Here is an 18551-nt window from a genome sequence, read left to right as displayed (position 1 = left end):
AGGAGCCGGGATAGCGACTGGCTACGGGCTGGACGACTGAGGGGTCAGAGTTCCAGTCCCGGTAGGGTCAAGAATTTTCTTTTCTTCAAATCGTCCAGACCGGCTCTGGGGCCGACACAGCCTCCTATCCAATGGGTATTGGGTGCTCTTTCCCCTGGGGTAAAGCGGCCGGGGCGTGAAGCTGACCACTCACCTCCAAATAATGCCGATGTCAAGAAATTGTGGATTTATACACCCACTCCATCATACGTCTTCATGGGATAACGCTTAATAAGTTATGCACTGGAACAACTTTACCTTTTCCTGGTAACCAGGAGAAGCACTGAGATTCTTATACGTGTTGCCCAATGTGTGCTGCGGACCTCAGGGTCTGGTTTAACGGAAAACGACATGCTATACCCTTTGCTGCACCAATGGTTTGGACAGAACCGAAAGACCATGCATCCAACTGCTACTTGTGGTTGATCTCTAAATCTGTCGAACGCCCAAATTTGCAACCGACTTTCAGATCGCTGTCAGTTTGCAGCTGCTATAACTGAGAGGCCAGCAGAGGCAAGCGGTAAGTCCTACTACTTGCTAGGCTTATTCTTCGATCCTGAAAATGGAGGCGATATATTTCCGCGAAACGTCGAGGTCTTACCAAACTACACGACACTACTTCCCAAAACACCGTCTTCCTCATAGTGACCGCTGTCAGAACCTCATATCTAGTATGCATTTATTTTATTTATTTATAGTTCATCTGAGGTGCCGGGGTAGCTCAGTCAGTATAGCGACGGCATAGGCTGGATTGCAGGGGTTTGATTCCCGACAGGAGAAAGCTTTTTCGGTATTCCACAGAGTCTAGATTGGTGCTGAGGCCCACCAAGCCTCGTATCCGATGGGAACCGGGACTTTTTTCCCGAGAGGAAAAGCGGTCTGGGCGTAAAACTGACCATTCACCTCCATCTAGTGTCGAGGTCAAGAATAGTGGAGCTACACCTCCACTCTCCCATACTCCGTCATGGCATGGTGCTTAATTAATTAAGCACATGAACAATTTTACTTTTATTTGCAGTTTACTTAACGACGATGTTAGCATATCCGGGCATTGGCCGTATAATGATTGATGAGAGCGAGAAATGAATTGGAAGTATCTGGAAGGAAGCAGCAGTTGAATAAATGAAGGTATTATTCCTACAATTTTCTGGAGGGGCTGAAGAAAACAACGAAACTTGATTCAGAATAATCCTGGCCAAGATTCGAACGCGGAATCTCCCGAATAGATTCAGTAGCGTTATTACCTGAGCCGACTTCTTCTGTTGTTAGCTTGGAGGGACAGGATAAAACCACGAAAACAAAATCTAGAAGAGCTAGAACAGTTAGATGACTTGCAAATACATATTAGCTACATTGCTACAGAGTCAAATACATATCTATTTCAAATTGTCTAGCAAGAAAATTTATAACCAAAGGTTTGCAATAGTAATACAAGTTTTACAATTATTATGTTTCTGGGCATTATCCACGTCCTATTTTTATTTAAAACGCAAAACGTTTCGGAGACTGGATTCTGTCTCCGTCTAGCGCTATCGGCTGGGCCCAACTGAGTAGGTTCCACCTAAAGACGGAGACAGAATAAAGTCTCCAAAAGTTCTGTCGCCGTCTACCGCTATCGATTGGGCCTAACTGAGTAGGTTCCACCTGAAGAAGGAGACAGAATTCAGTCTCGAAACACGTGCTCTAAATAAAAGCAGAACAATTGCTAATGTTCAGAAACACAACAACTGTATTAATATATAACAGTCACAAACTTTAAAAACTTAGTATAATCTTTGTTTCATTTCATACACCAATTATACGTACCTTTACATCTTCAAAATGAGTACATTTTAAAGGTCGCTTAAATACCAAACATATTTCTTAACACTAGCTCTCGGAATTTTTATGCTGCAACCTATGGTCACGTCTTAAAGAAATACGCCGCATTCTGACAGCTAACATCAAAAGCAAAATATTCCGCCACCACATTAAGTAACTTACCCAGGTATCACAGAGTAGCCTGAAGAAAATAATGTGATAAGGGGGACGACAGCGGTGACAGGTGTATGCATGGGGGGACGGGGGAGGACGCCTGGTATGGGGGCCATTCGGAACTCCAGCCAGTTGTACGCTGGCAGTATTTCAGGTAAGAGAAACGACGTGGCACAGAATGTGGGTAAGGTGAAGCGTATTAAGGCTGAAGGGCACCTGGTATGTAAATAAAACTGTGCATTCCAGAACACATATTCGAATTTCCGGAACTCGCGAAAGAAAGCGGGGATGTATGCATAATGAAGTACATTATTATCATATTATAAGTAATGTTTAAGTACGTGTAATATTAGTGTATTACGTAATGTTTAGCATGATGTAAATCTATCCGGTGATAATATAGATACCATAAAATCAAGCCCAAACTCTGATTGGTGATAGTAAGGGGGTTGTTTTAGAATCGATTGAAATGAAAACAAAATATCTTGATGTCTCGTCGCCAGAATACAGGGTAAAATCCTAATATAAAAATAGCTAATAGACCCTTTGAAATTGTGGTACAGTCAAATGTTTGGGAACGACAGTAACAGATCAAAATTTGATTAAGGAGGAAATTAAGATGACATTAAATTTGGGTAATGCTTGCTACCAATCAGATCAGAATCCTTTGGCTTTTCGTCTGTTGTCTAAAAACATAAAAATTAGAATACAGAAAACTGTAATTTTGTCTGTGTTTTTGTATGGGTTTGCAACTTGGTTTCTGACATTATGTGAGGAACATAGACTGAGGTTGTTTGAGAACAGGGTGCTGAGGAGAATATTTGAACTTAAGAGAGATGAAGTGAGGTTGTAGAAAGCTGCATAATGAGGAGCTTCATAACTTGTATAATTAGAATCATCTACTTAAAGAGGATGAGATGGCCAGGGCATGTAGCACTCATTAGAGGAGATAAATGCATATAGATTTTGATGGAAACGCCAGAATGAAAGAAATCACTACCCAAACGCAGAGGTAGGTGGTAGGATAATATTAAAATGGATCTTAGAGAAAGAGGTTGGAGTGGTTTGGGCTGGATTTATCTTACTCAAAATAGGGACAAATTGAGAGCTGTTATGTGCACGGGAATGAACCTTCGGGTTTCATAAAACTTTGGAAAATTCTTGAGTAGCTGAGCGAATGATGGCTTCTTAAGAAGGGATCACCTTCATGGAGACAAATTAGTTAACGTTTGGGACAACTTGACACTTCAAAATATTTTTAACTTTAAAACTATACTGGTTCTTGTTCAGGTCTCTGATTATACAGTCCAAATCATTTCTACAATGCGCGCAGGCATCACGAGTTCTGTCTTCTGGGCCAAAAGCCATGTAGTGTGTTAGAAGCGAACAGAAGCTTGGAAGGAATCTGCCTCTTCTGTCTTCAGGATTGAAGAGCAAATCAATCAAGATAATACAGACGGAGACAATATGTTACTCAGAAATGTTGGTAAAGACCTACCAGACTACACGGAGTTATATACCGGAAGATAGAACCACCGCTGAGAACCTCAAAGCCTGCTTCATGGATTAAGTTTAAAGCTTGGTTTTGGGTTCATCCACCGAGTGGTCCAACAGAGTCACGCTCACAGCCACAAAAAGCTTGCTTTTAATCAACCAGAATATTGTACGAAGTCCAAAATAAGAATGTCGAACATTATGAAGGATGGGGGCACGCGGCAGCTTAGTTCCTTGAGGAACTATGCTACAAGCCGGAAGGTCGCGGGTTCAAGTCCCGATGAGGTCATTGGATTTTTTTCAATTGACATAATCCTTCCAGCCGCACTATGGCCCTGGGGTCGACTCAGCTTCTAACAGAAATGAGTACCAGGAATTAATGAAATAATTTTCTTGGGGAGTAAAGCGCGGCCGGCGCGTAATGCTGACAACTTTACCGCCATCTTTGATCCTATTGTCTAGATAATGTGGGGCCCTCGAAGCCTCACAACCTTATGGGCCTTCACGGCCTCTTACAAGGATATCTTTACTTTTTTTTTTTACTATGAAGGATACTGGAATTATTACAGTAAGGTAAAACGTAAGGTAAACCTATCTCTGTAACAGGCCATGGAGGCCAATAGGGTTGTGAGACTTCGAGGTTCCCACATTTTCTAGACAATCGGCTCACAGATGTCTGTGAAGTTTTAAGCTTTACGCTCCGGCCGCCTTTTACCCCCCAGGAAAATTCCTGGTACTCATTTATGTTACAGGCTGATTCAGTCCCAGGGCCATAGTGCGGCTGTAAGGATTAGACCAATTGAAGAAATCCAATTACATCATCGGGAATTGAACCCGTGACCTTCCGACTTGTAGCACAGTGCCTCAACCAACTTTGCTACCGCATGCTCCGAATTATTATAATAACTAATTGAAAATAAAATTATCTTTTTTTTTTTTTACAGCGAGGCTTGTGCATCTGCAGTAGAAGTGAGGACAGGCGTCCTCATACATACAGAATGTTCCATTTATATTTTTCTTTATCATGCCTGATGCTCTCTTTAATGAGTTAATAGCTATCGAAGAATTATGTTCGAAATAATTTTTTTCAGGGACAATGTCTTGTACGATGTTACACCATGTAGTTTGGTACATATATATCAATTCTTCAGACGAATCTACTGCCTCCATCTTCAGAGTAAAATATTGAGGCAGCTGGTTATTCCTAAACCTTTATACCTACTAAATTACATGACGTCAAACCCCAGAAGACCTTAATATTAATACTGACAGTCGTAAGAATTTCAAATATCTAATTTTATTAGCTAAAGGAATAGTTGTCCCTGTGCTTAACTAATTAAGCACTACACAATGAAGGCGTATGAGGGGCGGATGTATACGTATTAGTTGGAGGTGAGTGGTCAAATTGTATTTCAGCGAAATGCCAAACGTTATCTTCATTGAAGTGAACATGTCATCTGTAGAAACCTCCTAATAACCGAAGTGTGACATGAAAATAAAGCACATATTGCGGTAATTAATAACATATTCTACTATCAACCATCTACATATTGTCACGCGTTGGAGTGACTACATATGGAGTTCGGGCTCTTTGATACAGCGCGTGAGTACACTTTACAATCCACTACTATATACACCAACATTAATGTCCACAGTCACGTCTTCACTAGCCGTTGCTTGATAGCGGTTTCCAACGGCAGGCGTTCCCCTTCCTCTGGGTTCCCGACTTATCCCCAACCTCAGCTACCAGCTTCTTACAGCAACAGCTCACAACGACTGAACCTCAGCAATTCTCAAGCATGAAAACTGATTAACTCAGTCACTCACCAACCAAATCAATTAAACTGACTCTCACTAACTAACTGTCCTGCTTATAACATCTCGGCACGGACTGCACAAAAAAAAAGTCGGTCCACTATTGTTGTGCAATTGTTTCCTTGGAAATATACATTTTTTTGAAGCCGTTACTTAGTAACGGCTATTGTATAGCCTAGCAAGGGGTCTACATGCCACAATATGTTACGAAATTGTTACTGCCTTACGCTTAGGAGACCCTCTGAATAAGGTTATATTTCGTAGGACATTGTAAACATATTTCAGTCTCTGAGCACTTAGCAGCATGGGTGTGTAACTTGGTCATATATCCTAAGGGGATAATACATACTGACCGTGTTTGAGAACAGGTTGTCGAAGAGAATATTTTGACCTAAGAGGGAGGAACTAATAGGAGGCTGGAGAAAACTGCATAATGAGGAGCTTCAAAACTTTAACTGCTCGCCAGATACTATTACGTTGATCAAATCAAAGAAGACCAGAAGGACACCTAATATTATAAAAGATGTCAGAAATGCGTACAAATTTTAGTCAGATAACCTGAATAGAAGAGACAGTTTGAAAGAGCTGACAGTAGAGGGGACAGACTATTTAGCTTCTCAAGTAAAGATCATTCTCCATTAAGTTGAGACCTAATTTGAATTCACTGAGCTCTCATTTCATTATTGACTAAGACAGTGGAAGACAGTTGTCAATATGGTCGGAAAAATTCCAGAAATTTGAACTATTTTATTTATTTAGGAGTTCTAAAAGTAAAAGTAGGAAGTGATGACAATGTCCGGTCTTTTTTAATGCTCACTTTAACTGAAATGTGCGTAGTTCCTTCACTTCAATAAATTTGAGGAAACATGATTAATTTTCGTACATTTTTGCACATATTAATTTTTCTCCAACTACTTTTTTTTTTACCCCTTTTCTTTTCTCGGCTACTACGAAATAGCTTTTTCCCTTCCTTCCTTCCGGAATTTTCCGTATGTCTAGAAACAACCACTAAAATGGACTGTAATAAATACCAGCTCAAAAACGAAAGGAAGAAATGTAAGAAAATTAATCGCAGTTCCTCTACAATTTCTGTTAGATTGATTGGTTGATTATGTAGAAATATTGTGACATTTATACCCATTGCCAAGTAACACCCACATGAACAGGCGACAGTACAAAAACCATTGCTATGGAACACATTGTTACCCTGGCAGTGAGAGAACACGCAGTAATGGAAATGATGTTTCCTGTGCGGTCCGTGTCGAGGGTATATAAAGGGGAACAGCTGCAATTACGAGAGAGTTCTGGAATGGCAGTTAGAAGACTAGGAGGGTGGTGTGAGATTGCCGCCAGCCTGCAAGGACATGAGCCGAGGAGCAGAGGATCGTCGACTGTTGGAAGACGTTACCAAGCAACGCAGTAAAGACCGTGACTTGGAACATTATTATTTATGTGACAGTGATATGTAAAGTGTAGTCACGAATTGTTCAAGACTTTAATAAATCAGAATACCAATCCAAACCAGTTTATAGTAATCCAATCAAGTGACGATATAAATATATATACATATCAAGTGCAGTTAGGATATTCAGTAAGGTAAAAAAATAAAATTTCCCCTCTGCTTAAATAAGTACTACGCCATAAAAAACATGGCGGAGTGGAGGTGTAGCTCCACTCATTTTAGCTTCGGTACTAGATGGAAGTGAGTGGCAGTTTCACGCCCCGGCCGCTTTAATAACCCCGGTACACGCGGTAGCGTAGTTGGTTGAGGCACTATGCTACAAGCAGGAAGGTCGCGGGATGAAATCCCGATGATGTCATTGGATTTTTTCAATTGACCTAACCCTTACAGCCGCACTATGGCCCTGAGGTCGGCTCAGCCTCTAACAGAAATGAGTACCAGGAATATTCCTGGGGGGTAAAGAAATTTGTAACGTATTTTATTTCACATTTTACTAAAGAGTTGACTGAATTTTGGGCCATTCTGCATTTTAAATGTAAGTCAACATTAAGATGTATGTGATGGTGACAGAAGGCGTGTCCTAATATCTATATGTAAATATGTAATTTTCATAACCACCGAATTTTTAATGTAGTTTCGTAATAGTTATTTTAAATTCTCATAATCAAAATTATTATACATTGCCAATTAAAATGCTGAAATCATTGTAGGTCTGTGTAGAATTTGTACCTGCTTCATTCTGGTTTCTTATTTTGTTTATACTTTGACCTTGAAGATGGATGAGATATGTTGCTTCGAAACGTAAGTTGACTTTCAGCGGATTACACTGCGTTATATCCCAGGAGCCCAAAATGTCTGTTGTAGGTAAAATTAATAACATTGCAGAAGACAGAAATCTCAGTCAGAAGTTAAATCTACAGAAAAGAGACTAGTATACACGCTGGCAAGTACAAGTTGCTTCATTTTAAAGAAGAGAATATCACAGGGGCTGATGACAGCGACCTGGTTGCTGAAGAGAGGTGCGCACAGGACTCCAGTGCCTTAAACAGCGGTTACTCGCTGCAGTAACAGACGATCCGGCATCCCCGGATGGCTTGGACTTGGAGAGCCCTCGGCAAGTAGCCGCCATGTTGCGAGTAACCAGTATGTCCTGTCTTTAGAATCAAGTACGCATGCGCAGAAGAGGAAAGTAGTAGTTCTTTTTCTTATTTTCTCTAAAAACTGTTTCAGCGGCCACCGAGGCAAAGCAGTTTCTGGCTGTTAGTAGACGATTGTAATTTGTAGTGTCAACAACATGTGGCTGTCAGTTGATCGTTTGGCAGGGATATTTGTGATTGATTAAGTGTGTTTACGATTTATTTCTTCCGCCCTTATGGACAGACTGTCATATTTTTAAATCATGGTGTTTTCTGACGTGTGAGACCTGGATTTTCGAACATGTAAGTGAATTTACGTTATTTTAACTCCGTATTTGAAAACCGGTGTAACTAATTTTATGTTTGTAATATTTTCTTGGTGCAATATAGTGGGTTTTTATTTTTGTGAACGATGCAAAAGGAAAAATTTGCTATTAATATTTGTGAGAGTGGTAGATAACGTGTTTTTGTACGATAAAGCGTAAGTGACATGTGGCATATGGTAACAATCAGAATATACACGTATTGATATTGATTTGTAATGGTTTGCGCTTTGACGTGAGTAAAAGAGAAACTCACTATAATTAGCTAGAAGTCTCACTTACAGAACCGTTTATTTTTATAACTTGTAAATATATTCTTATCACAATTTGTCGTAATTATGTAACTTACAAAGATCCTAATATATCAGGCATTAAATTAAGATTTATTTACGTTGCCGTAAAATGGACGTAAATTAATTTGTGCGCGAAAGTTCTTTGATTACCAGTATATTTTATTTCGTTATGTATTATTTTCCGTATTCACTAAGGCTAAACTATCTGGATGGAGAAACGGATTGTTACGCCGTTCATTATTTAACTATTCTCAGGTGCGAAATTTCAGACATCCTTCATTCCAAAGAAAATAAATTAATCACTCTAATTTTATTTTCTAAATTTTACATGGTGCGGCTGATAACTTTCGAAACATATATAATATACCCATATGACAACAGCTTCCTCTAGTTTCAAGAAAGGCTCAGTTTTCCATGTCCAGTACTGTAGGCATCGGTCGATGCACTTGTACAGGTGTTACCGAAATATTTCCAAATTTCAACATTTAAAAATGAACAAGTGCAATACTGGGGCACGCGGTATCACAGTTGATTGAGGCGGTATGCTACAAGCTGGAAGGTCGCGGGTTCGTTTCCCAATGAGGTTATTGGATTTTTCAATTGACATAATCCTTTCAGACCCTAAGGTCTACTCAACCTCTAACAGAAATGAGTACCAGGAATCTTCCTGGGGGTAAAGAGCGGCCGGAGTGTAAGGCTGACAACTTTGCCGCCATCTATGAGCCGATTGTCTAGAAAATGTGGGAGCCTCGATGTCTCACAACCATACGGGCCTCCACGGCCTGTTACAGGGATACCTTTACCTTTTTCACGATGCAATATTTGCTGTAGGGTTTCGGGTAGAAGTGAATATCTCATTAGAGTGATTGAAGATAACCATGAACCGTTACCAATGACTGTGAACACAATGTATGACCTCCATACGTGACTGGATATTCAACAGATGTGTGAATTCTTGATTCGAAGCAAACAAACCAAGGAAGGACAAGACGGTCGGCAGTGAGGATGTGGTGACATAATCGGAAAGATAGAATAGATTTCGAATATAATCGATCCGATAAGAGGCCATGCAAGAACTACAGATGAAATTCACACTACTAAGTTTTCACTTCCGCCGGAAGAGACACGTGATGCAATAAAGGAGGCATAACACGCTCCATATGTTTCTTAATTACAATCAACAGCTGCTGACCGATTTCAGTTGCTCGCTCGATATTTAGAGGTCACTGCACTGTGAAGGTGTAAAGTCAGTAGCAGGGTTGGCACCATTTCAAATTCGCGATGGTCAAAGTCAGGACGGCCAACTTTCGAAGAAAATAAATTATGACATATTTATGTTATTTCAATAAACAATATACAATGAAAAGAATGAAATGGTTGGAATGTTAGGCGGTGGTTTCGAAAGGAATTAAATCCACTTCATTGACGCCGTATTTAAGAATTGAGGCAGGTGGAGCAGGCGAGGCATGGAGGACGCGTGGGGGAGTAAAGAAATGCATACAAATAAAGGTACGAGAGGATGGAGGAAGTACATCACATGGGACATTTATACATAGATGAGAATATAATTTTAAAATGGACCCAAGAAACGTGGTTGGAAGGTACCGACTGAATTAATTTTACTCAGAACACAGGGTCACAGGTGAACACTAAAATACTAAAATAAACGAAATAAAACGCCTGGATTTTCTTAATTAACTGAGTAACTATTAGGCCCTCAAGATGAGTTCTGCTCCATGGAGTAAGTTGGTCAGTGTTAAGAATGCATTAGTCCGAGTCAGAATCAGAGTCAGAGTTACTTTACGACTGGCGGTTTACCTCCAATCAGTTCGCCTTGGCGACAAACCCCTTGAGACTCACGACCAGCAATTTTTTTAATTGAATATTTGCTTTCATAGTTCTTATGTATCATCCTCTCTGACGAGAGGATTGGTCTGTAGTTTACACTTGCTACTGGCCCTCGACATCCCAGTCATTCTCAGGTCCGAATCCCGAGAGACTTATGACCATATTTTATTGTCTCCACATTGAGGCTCCCCCAACCTGGAGGGATAGGTTTCCCCCAGGAACAGGGTGGCTCAGTTATACCCCCAGACACTGTGTTCCCTTTTCGGTGCCTCCTATGACTGGTAGGGCTACGGTGGAGTTGTTCGAACCCGCCTCCACACGGGCTAGTATGTATTAAGGTTTTCTATCCTTCATTTAAAAATAGTTTCCATGCACACTTTCTTGCCTGGAAAGAAAAATCGATTAATGTTGCTTAAGGAGGTAATCGATGTTAATATGCAAATAATTTCAAAGCCAATAAATGCATTCTGTGAGCAAAATAAGGAATGTAAGATTTGAGGTTTTCACGGCGGTGACTATGAAGAAAGCAGTCTTCTGGGATGTGGCACCGGGTAGATGTGGTGTTAACAGACGTTTCGGAGGAACGTATCGCCTCTATCTTTAGGGTAGAATGAAAAGTAAGAAAATCCGCAAGCGAAGAGACTGCTTGTACCAGTTCTTACGGTCTCTTCGCTTGCGGATTTTCTTATTTTTCTTCTACCCTGAAGATGGAGTCGATACGTTCCTCCGAAACGTCAGTTAACACCACATCTACACGGTGCCACATCCCAGAAGACTGCTTTCTTCAAAATATGGAATATTTAATGTTAAAAGTGTGGTAAATAATTTTCATTGTGCTACAAAAGATAAGGATACCTTAATTTAGAGTCCTATACTAATACCAATTTCACTTACCTGGAAACAGTGCTTTTCTATTTGCAGTTCATAGAAATTTTGTCTTTGAATTCAGCGTATATGCCTACAGTTCAAGGGATGATCTTCAAGCTATTTTTACTGCGCAGGCAGTTGATTCTGAAGGCGAAAAGAAAGTAATATATAAAACGCATATCCTGAAGAAGAAAAATAGGAACACGTCTGAAAGTGAGGTTAAACTCGTCAAAATGGAAATATGGCATTGTAAGGGGGCCACTCGGTCGCACGTATAATGTATTCTTGTCCCTTTTATTTCTCCATAACTAAAATGATAAATATGAAAGATACCGGGTACGCAAAATAGTATGACAAACATTTAAATTCTTAGCAAAGAGCAGAGACTTTAAATTTATATTTTAACCTAGTTTTTATTCTTAAGGAAAGAAAGTTCGTAGGGAGTCCAACAACAAAGGGATTTAAATATAAATGTTACTGTTTGATACTAATGTATATTAAGTAGTCTCCTTTAACACGTAATCCTCTGATGATTGCCCTATGGAACTGAAACATGTAAGGAATTGTGTAAGATTTGAGGCTTTCACGGCGGTGACTATGAAGAAAGCAGTTTTCTGGGATTTGGCACCGTGTATATGTGGTGTTAACCGACGTTTCGGCGGAACGTATAGCCTCCATCTTCAGGGTAGAAGAAAAGCAGACTGCAGTCTGCTTTTACCGGTTCTCATGGTCTCTTCGCTTGCGGATTTCTTATATTTTTTTTTCTACCCTGAAGATGGAGGCTATACGTTCCGCCGAAACGTCGGTTAACACCACATATACACGGTGCCAAATTCCAGAAGACTGCTTTCTTCATGTAAGGAATTATCAAACAAACACAAATTTATAAAGTAGTTTTGCTAGATCAATGTGCTAAACGTTTACATATCTGTCTGTGTGCCCTCCTCAAATTTAAACTTCTAAAGCAACTGTCAGATTCTTGCGACATCTGGTATGGAGGTTGTGCCACTAGAGGGAGTTCCAACTCGTACATTTTGGTTTCCTAAGTTTTCTAATATTAACATGGCGGATGAATGAGCTTGCGATGTTGGAGCAACGCTAGCAGCATACAAGGCAAGACCCTCAAGTTACGTGCTGTACCAGGATTTCGAAAAGTATCAAACTTTTTTATGGTGATCTTTTTTTGTTGAAAATGAAACAACATATTGGGTATCAAATCTATATTTAGCTTTTGATTTGATGACGATAACTAATGGAACACTGGAACTAGGCATGAGAAATTTGGCATGGGGATAGATCTTAAGCATGGATTTCTGTAACTGTAGGTTCGAATCGCTCTGAAATTGTGTTGTCATAAATATGTAGCGGTCTTGTGATTGGTTGATCAGCCGTGCAAGGAGCTCTACCAGCTGTCTATCAATTCATAGTTGCAGATTAATTCTGAAATGAAAACAGACCAGGTGGGGAAAGATAGTAATAATAATAAATTAATTAATGTCCATCATATAATATAAAGAACCGTTCAGGCTAAAGCGCATTTTAAAATTGAAACATGAAATTCCCCTAGGCAGCATTACACGCAAAAGACTTTTGTCTTCTGCATAACCTCCAAGTCGGCCCTGGGGCCCATCCACCTTCCTACCCAACGATTGCTGGTTTAAGTAACACGACCTTTTGACGGCCTGATCCCCTATTCAAGGAGCCGTGGCAGCTGTCTCTAAGATTCAGTTTCTCACTAATTCTCAATTGTAACAGGTTAGAGGGCTTATTTCTTCAAACAAATAGGGATATAATCCAATTCAATTCTTATTAATTTGCGTGCAAACTTAACAGCCTATGGGGTTAGGTGAACGCCAGAGTCGATCTGGACAATATGGAAAAGGGAAAGGTCTTGACTCTAACGGGAGTCTAACTCCGACACCTCGGTCGTCCAGTCCGCAGCCAGTCGCTATACCGATTACGCCATTCCGGCTCGCAATAATAATAATAATAATAATAATTCAATTCAATTCGTGTTTATTTATGTGCAAACTTAACAGCACAGTGGTCAATTACAAAGTTAGCACGAGTAAACAGAAATACACAAAGAATTAAAGAGCAAAATACAAAATATGACAGTCTAAACAATAGCAATAAATTAGTAACAGTTCCAAGAAATAAAATTAGCTTTAACAGGCGAGAAAAATAAAAAAGTACATTTCGAATGGTTATTCCATTATGTGATGAGAAAGGACAATACACATACATACACACATAGAAGTTAATAACAATAATAATAATCCAATTAATTCTTATTTATTCGTGTGGCAGCTTAACATCCTAATTTAAAACAATTCAATTCATGTTTAATTACGTACAACTTAACAGCACAGAGGCCAATTAAAAGGTTAGCATGAGTACATAGAATTATATAAAAATAATTAAAAAACAAATACAAAATTTGAGAGTCTACATAATGACAATAGATTAATAATAATGCCAAGAAAAATAAAGTTAACGTTAACAGGAGAGAACAATAAAATAAGACCACATACACACAAGTAATATTAAGAGTATCATTAACAAATATTATTAACAATTTTAGGTTCAGTGTCATTGACAGGAACTCTTCCGATTGCAAATAAGTCTAGATCTTTACCCACCGCGTTGGCAGCATAGGCGCACCGAGCAGAAGGTCAATGTTTATTAGAGGGACAAACACCAAACAATGAGAAATCCCTAAGATTGCTGGGAGGAACACGAAGGCTGACATTTTCCAAAAGAGAAGCGCAGGATTTAAGACCACGAAAGACCTGAACAAGAAAAAGTACATCAAGGTGATGTCTCCGTTTGTGTAAAGATTGTAGACTTAATTTCTCTAAAGCATCAGTATAATTATATGAAATATGAGGAGAAAAAAACGATAAAAACAGACGGACGCAAACTTCTGCTGGATGCGCTCAAGCTTATTGGCATCAGTCGAGGTGATGGAGTTCCAAACTACTGAGGCATATTCCAACTTGGACCTGACTAAAGTAAAATATAGTACATACAGACTCTCCAGGGAGGAAAACCTGTAGGTAATGGAGCGAATAAGGCCTAAAAGCTTTATGCATTCAGAAAATATGTAATTAACAAGTGTGTGAGAATGTAACTTTGAATCAGATAAAGCACCCAATTCCTTAATACTGCTGGTGCGTGTAATGATAGCATGACAAAGCTGATACTCGTAGCTCAGAACATTTGTTTTTCTGGTGTACGATACAACACGCGATTTAGCAATATTAAGTTTCATGGAGTTAGCAGTGCACCAGTCACTTACGGAATTAATGTAATAATAATAATAATGTGTAATATTCATAGCTCCGAAATAAAGTTTGACTAGACTAACAGTCACATGTGACTATGATGAGGATAATGGTAATATTTCAATTAAATTCAGTTCAGTTCTTTATTTATTTATTTACATGCTGAGCTCAACGGCCAATGCACTCTTACAGGGTCAGAACAGATACAAACAACAGCAATATGACAAAGTAAAAAAAGTAAATCTATCTCTGTACCAGGCCGTGAAGGCCCATAGGGTTGTGAGACGTTGAGGGTCCCACATTATCTAGACAATCGGCTCAAAGATAGCGGTAAGGTTGTCAGCCTTACGCGCCGGCCGCGCTTTACTTCCCAGGAAAATTATTTCTTTAATTCCTGGAAATAATTTCTCTTAGAGGCTGAGTCGATCCCAGGGCCATAGTGAGGCTGGAAGGATTAGGTCAAAGGACAAAAATAAGGAAAAAAAAAACAAAGAAAACCCGATCACTTGAGATGGTTTACACTTAAACCCGATTTCCTGAAGATAGTTGCAGATTTACAAACTGAATTAGCAGCAGAACCAGATCTAGCTGAACGGCAGTGACTGGAGATGTCACTGAACGTATTGAAGTTACGTGTTTTCCGAGCAAAAAGACGAGAGCCGACGGTTTCTAGGGTAGAGCGGTGCAACATTTAGCGCCACTGAAGGCATTAATTGGCAAACAACTAATCGCTTACTTTCCTCTGATACGACATGCACCGCACAGATAACGGCACCTCTAAAGACGCGTCCACATTACTCGTGCTCGTGCTCGTGTGACTCGCTATGCTCGCAAGTAATGTGGACGATATGACAAGTCACGAGACAAGCAAATTTTATATTTATAATTTAAAAACTGTAGCCAATAAATTAAAATACGACTACAGCCTATACACACTACGAGTAAATATACGGATCCTCACGCGCCGAAGCCTGGAGAGCACGAGCACGAGTAATGTGGACGCGCCTTAAGACTCACAGACGCTGCTTCGATAAATTTGACTTGGTTCATCCTGGTCCGTCACACTAGCAATATTATAAAAGATTATTAACTCTTTCCAGTGTGATTGATAAATGATTTTCCTTGTTTTAATCTTTCATCCTTGACATGTTTCGGTCTGAGAAACCATCTTCAGAAGGACGTATCAATACATGCGGAAACGACTATTACAATATAATTGGTCATTATCAATACATACATACAATACAATTATAATGTCATAAATATAAAATCTTAGCCTTTAGCAAATACAGCAATGCGCATGAATTTATTTAAACATTTATAAATTATTATAATTCGTCTATTTGCAAAGTGTTGTTTAAAAAACTTTTTGTTAAAATCTAGGACCAATTTGGTTCGTGCCCTTTATACTGTTTCTCTTTGAAGGAAGTTGAGTGTCTACCGCGTCGTGGGTCCGTTGTTTGAAGAACAGGACTCTTTTAGTGTCGTCCAGTTCAGGCTGCGCTTATTATAATAATTTATAAATATTTTAATTATTAATATTCCAATAGGAAAATAGGATCTCTTTGTTTCTTTCTTTCGGTTAATAAAATAAATAGCCTACACTGTTCATGTATTCATGCAAGGTGTATGGTTCGTGTCCCAGGAAGGAAAACGGAAAACTTGTAGAACTGGTTACGGGAATGAATAGTGTTTCCGCTTTACTGCGTTTAGTTTTAGAGCACATCTAGCAGTCCAGCACAGTTACCGGAGCTTGAATGAATGTATTTCGAATGTTGGATTTCAGACGTCTTCTAATTCGAAGTTTTTAAAGCACGAAGTTATATATTCTGGAAGTAACGCCATATAGTCCTTTCAAAGTCAACCGATGTTTCAGAGGAACATGTTGCCTCCATCTTCAGGGTCGAAGAATAATCCTGGCAAGAAACTAGCATGAAAGCAGCAACCCTGAAATGTAGGCAAAATATTCCTTCTAAACTTCTGTTGACTTTCAACAGACTACGCGACTACTCTTCAGAACCATTTCTGTGAGTACCTCAAATTCTCTTTGAAGCACAGTGGGTAACATTTGTACCCCGTGCCTTAGCATTAGAAATCGCGCATTATGTCTAAGCGTACTTGTGGATTTCGTAACATAATTAGAACAAACAGCGATTATTTTCCTAAATACCTTTAATAGGATGATCTTTGTAATGGGGAGGCAGAGCTAAAATGTAAATTTATCCCTGTGCTTAATTATTCAAACACCACGCAATGGAAACATCTGGGGGAGTTAACACATAGCTCTGTCATTATTGGCCACGGCACTAGATGGAAGTGTCATGCTACAAGCCGGAAGGTCGCGATTTCCAATCTTGGATGAGATGGATTTTTTTTCGATTAACTTAATTCTTCTGGCCGCACTATGGCCCTGGGGTAGACTCAGCCACTAGCAGAAATTAGTATCAAGAATCTTCCTGGGGGTAAAGGGCAATGGAACTTGAGGCTGACAACTTTACCGTCATCTGTGAGAGGATTGCCTAGAGAAAATTTGGGAGCCTCGACGTCTCACAATCCTATGGGCCTCCATGGCCTGTTACAGGGATAGTTTTACCTTTTTACTAGATGGAGGTGAATGGTCGGCTTCACGCCCCAACCGTCCTACCTCTGGGGAAAGAGCTCCCGGTACCTGTGGACCAAGATGCTGTGTGGGTCCCAGATTCGATCTGGAAGTTATGCAGTAGAGAAAAATTTCTGCCTTGCCAGGAGTCGTAGGAAATAAATTTGTGTATATTTAGATACATTTCTGGCTTAAAATGTTATGTATCACGCCATTCATAGATTTACTATGTACGTTCAAGTGGAGGGGTTCACTTCTTTAAAAGCTGCTAATTGTGCAGCTACTCAAGAACTTCCCAGCATTTTATAGAACCCAAAGGTTCATTATCGTGTTCACAAGAGCCCTCCACTGGTCCCTATCCTAAGCCAGATAAATCGAATCCATACCAAAACACCCTGTCTCTCTAATATCCATTTTATGGGAGTGGTTTGACTGAATTAATCTCCCGCAGGATAAGGTCCATTAGTCCGCTGCTCTGGTAACGGACCTTCCGCTGCTGTATAAAAATGTGCATTCCTTGACTAGGTTTGCGAATGTCATCTCCGGTGCCAAGTGGACTTGCGTAGCGACAGCGCTGTAGACTCATATTCGTAAGGTACTTTGTTCGAATCTCTTCCCAGATACCGGTTATACTAACTAGGATTTTTCGTGTTTCTTTTTTTTTTCACTTCCTCCGGGTAAATACCGGGTCTCTGTCTCGATTGGACCGCCACAGTTTCGTCCCAAAACTTTTCAAGTTCACCTTCAAGCATCCTACTATTTGGCAGAGTGAAGTTTGGCTATTGAAAGCGGAGTAATATAACCTATAAAAGAGCAAGGCCTCTAATTGTCCAGTAAATGGAATTTAAAGGGAGTTCCCTATCAAACTCAGTCTGGCATTCAGGAAATCAAGTTCCTATGCAATATAAAGTGATTTCGTAATCCAGACAACATGAAATGTCGGGTGTGCCACATGCTAATATATGTTGACCTCAAAGGGCTGATGTTGCTCTTAAATTATATAACAGAATCAGGCAGGTTCAGTGAATGTACTAACTGAACTACGGTCTCAACGAGATTTTACTTTTCATCAGAAATAAAGATTGATTTTTTCGTCGCTATGGGGCCCATTTTTATATGAAATGGATACAGAGGGCTGTGCCCTCGCTGCTAACGTGGACTGGGTATGTAGGCAATTACGTCCATCCAATGCCAAGGTTTAGGGGATGTGGAGCTATTCCTTCACTTCCCCCTATATCTTTATGATGTAGTGCTTAATTAAGTAGGGGGTTAAATTCACTTGGTTTTGCAATGAAGACTTCTCAGTCTGCCGTGTTTAAGATGGAATGATGTCTGATTGACCGATGAATTTTCATTGTTTCCATTCATCGCAAAAATGTTCACGTTATTTTACCTTTAGTTTTTACGAGAATGA

At 39.7% G+C, this 18551-nt stretch overlaps 1 protein-coding gene across 1 annotated transcript in view; it reads left to right on the top strand.

Moving 5' to 3' along the window:
* Positions 1 to 8035: 8035 nt before the first annotated feature.
* LOC111874613 overlaps positions 8036 to 18551 on the top strand; it is a 155898-nt gene continuing 145382 nt past the window's right edge. The window contains exon 1 of the mRNA XM_023870249.2: positions 8036 to 8223. The gene's annotated coding sequence lies outside the window, so the exon portion shown is untranslated. The remainder of the gene's footprint in view (positions 8224 to 18551) is intronic.

The sequence above is a fragment of the Cryptotermes secundus genome, unplaced genomic scaffold (genome assembly GCF_002891405.2).
Source record: "Cryptotermes secundus unplaced genomic scaffold, Csec_1.0 scaffold1747, whole genome shotgun sequence".
In the NCBI taxonomy this organism is placed as follows: domain Eukaryota; kingdom Metazoa; phylum Arthropoda; class Insecta; order Blattodea; family Kalotermitidae; genus Cryptotermes; species Cryptotermes secundus.
This window is presented reverse-complemented; position numbering and strand designations above follow the sequence as displayed.